General features: G+C 43.5%; 1 pseudogene; it reads left to right on the top strand.

Annotated features, from left to right (window-relative positions):
* Nucleotides 1-3923: 3923 nt before the first annotated feature.
* Nucleotides 3924-4767, top strand: LOC116903023 (annotated as a pseudogene).
* The last annotated feature ends 2416 nt before the right edge of the window (nt 4768-7183 follow it).

The following is a 7183-nucleotide window of genomic DNA, read 5'->3' as shown; positions in this document are numbered from 1 at the left end:
TGCTTGGTTGTTAGGATAAAAGGGTTGGTGAAGATAGGACAGAGTTTGGCAAGTGTCAGGGGTGAAATTGGGGTTTTGGGTTGCAGAATAAGAATGTCCTGGGGAGGGTGAGACAAGTCTAGGCTCCTAAGGGCTGCAGCTCTTGCTGTTTAGTTGGCTTAGTTGTTTCCCTTGGAGACAATAGAGTCATCTGCCTGGTGGTATCTGTTGTGGACAATCCCAATGAGCTTGGGCTATGTACCTGGCAGGGTCCAGTAATTGTATGGCAACAGGAGAATGATGTTTAGCAGCAGGGGGGCTCTGGACGTTCCAGACTCAGGGTCTACCTGAGAAGCTGGTAAAGGAAACAACATATTCATGTTAGTAGGTTGGCTGGCTAGAAGAAGGAGCAGAGGGGCTGCTGGCGAGCTTGGGTTTAGGCGAATGGGTGGAGCAAAGGAAATAGAGGCTCCCAACTATAGAAGATCCCTTCCCAATATGGGGACCAGGCATGTTGGCACTACCAAAAAGGAATGAGTGAGAGGTACACCCCTAAAAATCCAACTAAGTTGTGGGGGTTGGTGAGGAAGGTAAGGTTGTCCTCCTACCCTGACAATAGAATGGGAGAGAGAGGTGGGTCCCCAAAACTCCATTAGGGCTGAGTAGATGCCCCCAGTGTCCAACAGGAAGGAGATGGGTTGCCCACATACCATGATGGCTACCAGGGGCTCCCTGCTGGTGATAGTGGTGGTTGGGTCAAGAGAGCTTGGGATTCTTCAGTTGTTCATAGCCAAACCTAGGAGATTAGCTGGAGAATTATCTGGGAGTGATGTTCCTCTGTCCTGTGCAACACAAGGGCAGTCAATCAACAGCCCAGTGTCCCTCCTGGGACTAACCTAGGACATGGCCTCTGGCTTGCGAAAGTTAGGGAAAGCCCTCACCCAATGACTTGTTGACCACATTTGTGGCAGGAGCCTGGTGGTCTCTTAGCCTTAGAAGAACAGGAGTTTGGGTCAGTGGCTGGGGCTGCTTGGACAGCCTTTGTCAGCATATGGTATTTTTGTCTGTGAGTCTTCTCATCCCTTTTGTGAAGTGGCCAGCACCAAAACTTCTGCCTGTGGAGTTAGGGACCACCTCTCTAGCTTTTTAAGTTTGTCTTTTATGTCAGGGTAGCACTGGGGAAAAATAGGTCATCAGAAGTTGCTTACCTTCTGGGTTTTCAGGGTCCAGATTAGTGTACTACAATAAAGCATTTGTGAGGCTTTCTAAAAAATTGAGATGAGTTTTCCTGGATGACCTCCTGGGGTTTTTACATTTTTACTGGTTGTAAGACTGGATGGTGAAGACCAGAAGGAGGCAGGTTATGAATCTATCTCTGGCTAAAATACCACCTGTGAATTATAAGTCCATCAGGGATCTTAGTCAAGTACTGCCTCAGATCCGATTGGATTTGTTCCATCTGTTTGATGGTTCTTGTCTGCGTGTATTCTTGCCTGCTCCCAAACTCCCTGGCATTCCTCAGGAAATAAATTAATAAGGATCATATGTATATGTACATGGTAGAAAGTCAAGCTATAAGACTGACTAATGTACTAAAACTCTTTAGTAAAGGCAGATGAGTTAGAGGTATGGGAACCCAGTCTGCTTTCTGTCTGAGAAAGTTCATTTAGTGAAAAAGGAACATGTACCCTGACAAGACCATCTAGCCCAGCAACTTCCCTTAGTGGAAGGACCAATGCTGGGTCAAGTGTCCCTGTTGGGGAAGGACTGGAGGATTTGGCTGTGGCCTTGGGGAGGTTGATTGGAGGAGTGCCAATGCAGGGTGATTGGAGCATCCTGCAGCTGGCACAGGAGGAGAAGAGTCTGAAGAGGTCGAGCAAGGAGGCTCTGGGATAGCCTGGTGAGAAAGAGAAACTGAGTTGTGGCTTGGTTTTACAGAGGCATGAAAACAGGTCTGCAATGGAGAGGAGACTATTCATTAGCTGATCAAGGATTATATTGTCATCTGGTGAGTGTCTCATAGCTAAGAGAAATTGAGTGGGGCTGCAGGAGGAGCACAGAGAGGGGTTGGAGTGAAGGTAGATGAATGTTTGAACATAAAGGACCTCCTTCCATTACCAGATCGCTGGCAGTATATATGAAGATCCCTTAAGATTATAGGAACTAGTGTGCCATTAAGTGGCCATTTAGAGACATTGTCTAATGGGTACTGGGTCCAGACCTTATTGCAAAGGTATATCAGTTTTGATACCCTGAAGGAGGGGCATTAATTCCAGAGATTTGAAATTTTCTAGGAGATATCCCAGTGCAGACCCTGAAGGCATATTCAGAGACAATAAATTAACCATTGAGGACTTATTGAATTATTCGTGCATCCCAGTGAGAAATTCAATAACAGCACTCTGCCAGGCCGGGTGTCTGAGTCACCACTTAGATTCCTGGAGGCTATGAATGGCAAGTCCTGGACCCACCAGAAAGCATCCCTACCCAGGCCTGGGATGTAATCAGTTAATCGGCTGCAAGAGCCTGGAGTGGGAAGGGAGTGAGGAACTGCTTTCGAGGGAATATTCGCCCAATGTTCGAAGTCTTATCTTGGACCTTGGCTGTGGAGGACCAAGCCCCGGCTCATAAAGGCTGGCCAAGCCCTGTCTGGGAAATTAGGGGTCCTCCTTGCCAACTGGAGGAAAAAAAAACCTACCAAACTGCTGGTGTTTGTGTGAGATTTTAGTGGTCTGGTAGCAGGAAACATGAAATGGTATGGTTGGTGAGGACCTGTCTAAGTGACCTTTGTGGCAAGAGCTATCACCATGTGGTGGACCATGGCAAGCAGCAGCTCACGTAGAAGTCTGTATGTCCTGCAGGGCTGCAACAGCAACTTGTGTGGTGGAAGTCTGTGAGTCCCATAGGAGCCAGCAGGTGGTGGTGAACCAGCAGCCCAGCAGTGGCCTAGAAGATGCAGCAGCAGCAGGAATCTGGGATGGCAAGATCCTCTCTCCAAGATGCATATCTGCTCCTTCTAAGAACAACTGTATGGACTCAATCAAACCTTCTATATTAATGAGAGCTACACTAGAATCCCCAATGCACTGCTGCACAAGACAACTGATGAGGTCTATTAAGAATGTAGACAGGGTGGGGACAAGATCCTTCTGGTCTCCATCTGTCCCCAGAGCTAAGGCTGTCCCACATACTTCTGTACCCAAATCCTGCCAGAAAGAGCTGGTCTCCCAGGAGTGCTCTCACTCCTAAGCCCACAGCTCACAGGAGAGACTATAACTTTTGCTTGAATACCTGTCCAAAGAGGACAGGACCCTTCAGGAGCACATAGTGCACAAGAAGTGGTGAACAACCTGGGACAGGATCCTTCTGGTCTTCATCTACACCCAGAGCTAAGGCTGTCCCACAGCCCTCCATACCCAAATCCCACCTGAAGAGAGATTTTCTTACAGGAGTGCTCTCACTCCTAAGATTACAGGCTCACAGGCTCACAGGCACACAGGAGGGACAAGCTCCAGTCAGAGACAACAAGACCATCTAACACCAGAGATAACCAGATGGTGAGAAGCAAGCACAAGAACCTAAGCAACAGAAACCAAGGCTACTCGGCATCATCAAAACTCAGTTCTCCTAACACAGCAAGTCCTGGATACCTCAACACACAGGAAAACCAAGATTTGGATTTAAAAATCACCTTTCATGATGATGACCAATAAATAACTAACATAAATAACTCCCTTAAAGAAATACAGGAAAGAGATAGTCATATGGTCAGGGTGGAGTGAGAAGGCCTCTCTAGCTTGCAGCCTATGTCTATGGTCTGTCCTGAAGCATCCAGCTGCCCAGGACTGAACCCCTGTGTTGGTGCTGCAGGAACCAGCTCCTGGATCCAGATAAAGGGTCAACTCCACAGCTCTTTGCTGAGCATAAGATCCCCTGGTCCAAGAATGGCTACCACTCGATATGAACCAATGGCTGAAATTGGTGATGATGCCTATGGAATGTGAGAGTTCCTAATGGAGCAGCAACTGGAGGGGGCCTTCCCATCCACACAGTTCATGAGGTAGCCTTGTTAAGGAGGCTGGAGGCCTTGGAACATACCAGTGTTGTACAGCTGATGGATATCTGTGCTACTTCCTGAACTGATTTGGATATCAAGGTCTCCCTAGTGTTTGAGAGTATAGACTAGGACCTGAGGACATACCTGGACAAAGCACCTCTGACAGGCTTGCCAGTTGAGACCACTAGGGATCTGATGCACCAGTTTCTAGGTGCCCTAAGATTTTCTTCATGCAAACTGCATTATTCACTGGGACCAGAGAACATTCATTCTAGTGACAAGTAATGGGACGGTCAAGAGAGCTGCCTTTGAACTAGCCAGATGACCTTCACTCCTGTGGTTGTTACAGTCTGGTACTGGGCTCCTGAAGTTCTTCTGTAGTCTACACAGCCAACACCTGTAGACATATGGAGCATTGGCTGTATCTTCAAAGAGGTGTTTGGTCAGAAGCTGCTCTTCTGTAGAAACTATGAAGCTGACCAGTTGGGCAAAATCTCTGATTTCATTGGATTGCCTCCAGAAGGTGACTGCCCCTGGGAGGTATCTCTACCTCAAGGAGCTTTTGCCCCTAGAGGGCCTTGGTCAGTGCTGCTAGTGGTGCCAGAGATGGAGGAACATGGAGAGCAGCTGCTGCTGAAATACGAACCTTTAGGCCACATGAATGAATCTCCTCTGCCTTCTGAGTCTGTCAGCACTCTTACCTGAACAAGAAGGAAAGTGGCCCAGAGTGAAAAGAGGGGCTGCCTTTTCCAGTTTTGAACACTCAGTGGAAGAAGCTCATTGAAGAAGCAGCCGTTGCCTTACCCTGAGGCTGTGGAAAGCCCTCCAGGTTTGTTTGCTCGTTTGTTTGTTTTTGTTTGGTTTTTGTTGGGGTTTTTTTGTTTTGTTTTTCTTTACAGAGAATATTTTGAGCCTTAAATGACAATTTCCGACCTCTCCTTACAAGGTTTTACCCCCTTACCCTCCCATTTCTCTACATTAAAGAGCAGGCTTATCTGTCTTCTTCACTACCTAATTTATGTTGATATCTTTTTTATACAGGAAAAATAAAGAAAAATAAATATAGGAGAACACAGGTAAACAGGTACAAGCCCTTAAAGATGAAACACAGAAATAGAACACAACCAAACAGGGTAAGGAATTGAACAAAAGCATCCCAGATCTAAAAATGGAAATAGAAACAATAAAGAAATCACACAAAAAAAGACAACCCTGAAGATAGAAAACCTGGGAAAGAGATCAGGAGTCATAGATTCAAGGAACACCAACAGAATACAAGAGATAGAAGAGTAAATCTCAGGGGCAGAAGATACCATAGAAAATATTGACACAATAGTGAGAGAAAATGCAAAAAGTTCCTAACCCAAACCATCCAGGAAATTCAGGACACAATGAGAAGACCAAACTAAGGATAAAAAAAAAAATAGAAGAGAGTAAAGATTAAAGGACAAGTAAATACCTTGAACGAAATTATAAAAGAAAATGTCCCTAACCTAAAGAAAGACATGTCCATGAACATAAAGAAGCCTACAGAACTCCAAATAGATTGGACCAGAAAAGAAATTTCTCCTGTCACATAATAGTCAAAACACCAAATGCAGAAAACAAAGAAAGAATATTAAAAGCAGTAAGGGAAAAAGGTCAAGTAACAAATAAAGGCAGACCTATCACAATTACACCAGACTTCTCAACAGAGATTATGAAAGCCAGAATATCCTTGGCAAATGTCATATGGACCCTAAGAGAACACAAATGACAGCCCAGGCTACTATACCCAGCAAAACTCTCAATTAACATAAATGGAGAAACCAAGATATTCCACAACAAAGCCAAATTTAAACAATATATTTTCACAAATCAGCCCTGAAAAGGATAACAGATGGAAAACTCCAACACAAGGAGGGAAACTACACCCTAGAAAAAGCAATAAAGTAATCTTTCAACAAACCCAAAAGAAGAGAGCCACACAAACATAATTCTACCTCTAACAACAAAAATAACAGAAGACAACAATCACTTTTCCTTAATCTTAATCTCTTAACGTCAATGAACTCAATTCCCTAGTAAAACAACATAGATTAACAAACTGGATACATAAATAGGACCCAGCATTTTGTTGCATACAGGAAACACACCTCAATAACAAAGAAAGACACTACCTCAAAGTAAACAGCTGGAAAAAATTTTCCAAGCAAATGATCACAAGAAACAAGGTGGAGTAGCCATTCTAATATCAAATAAAATCAACTTTCAGCCAAAAGTTATAAAAAAAAAGTTAAGAAAGGACACTTTATACTCATCAAAGGGAAAAAAATCTACCAAGATGAACTGTCAATTCTGAACATCTATACTCCAAATGCAAGGGTACCCACATTCATAAAAGAAACTTTACTAAAGCTCAAATCATACATTGCACCACATACAATAATAGGGTGAGATTTCAACAACCCACTCTCAGCAAAGGACAGATCAAGGAAACAGAAAATAAGCAGAGACACAGGGAAACTAGCAAAAGTTATGAACCAAATGGATTTAACAGTTTTCTATAGAACAGTTCATCCTAAAACTATATACATATACATATACACATACATATACATATATAAATGAATATATATATATACGTATATATATTCATTCTCAGCACCTCATAGTACTTTCTCCAAAATTGACCATATAACTGGTCACAAAGCAGGCTTGAACATATTGAAGATAATCCCATGTATCTTACCAGATCACCTCAGACTAAGGCTGGTCTTAAATATCAACAAAAACATCAGAAAGCCCACATATACATGGAAGCTGAACATCTCTCTACTCTATGATAACTTGGTCAGGGAAAAAATAAAGAAAAATTACAGACTTTTAAATTTTAATGAGAAAGAATGCACAACATACCCAAATTTATGGGACACAATGAAAGCAGTGGCAAGAGAAAAACTCATAGCTCTGAGTGCCTCCAAACAGAAACTGGATATCGCCTACACTAAGAGCTTGACAGCACATCTGAAAGCTCTAGAACAAAAAGAAGAAAATACACCCAAAAGGAGTAGATGGCAGGAAATAATCAAACTCAGAGCTGAAATCAACCAGGTAGAAGTGAAAAGAACTATACAGAGAATCAACAAAACCAGGAGCTGATTCTTT

The sequence above is a fragment of the Rattus rattus genome, chromosome 6 (genome assembly GCF_011064425.1).
Source record: "Rattus rattus isolate New Zealand chromosome 6, Rrattus_CSIRO_v1, whole genome shotgun sequence".
Lineage (NCBI taxonomy): Eukaryota > Metazoa > Chordata > Mammalia > Rodentia > Muridae > Rattus > Rattus rattus.
This window is presented reverse-complemented; position numbering and strand designations above follow the sequence as displayed.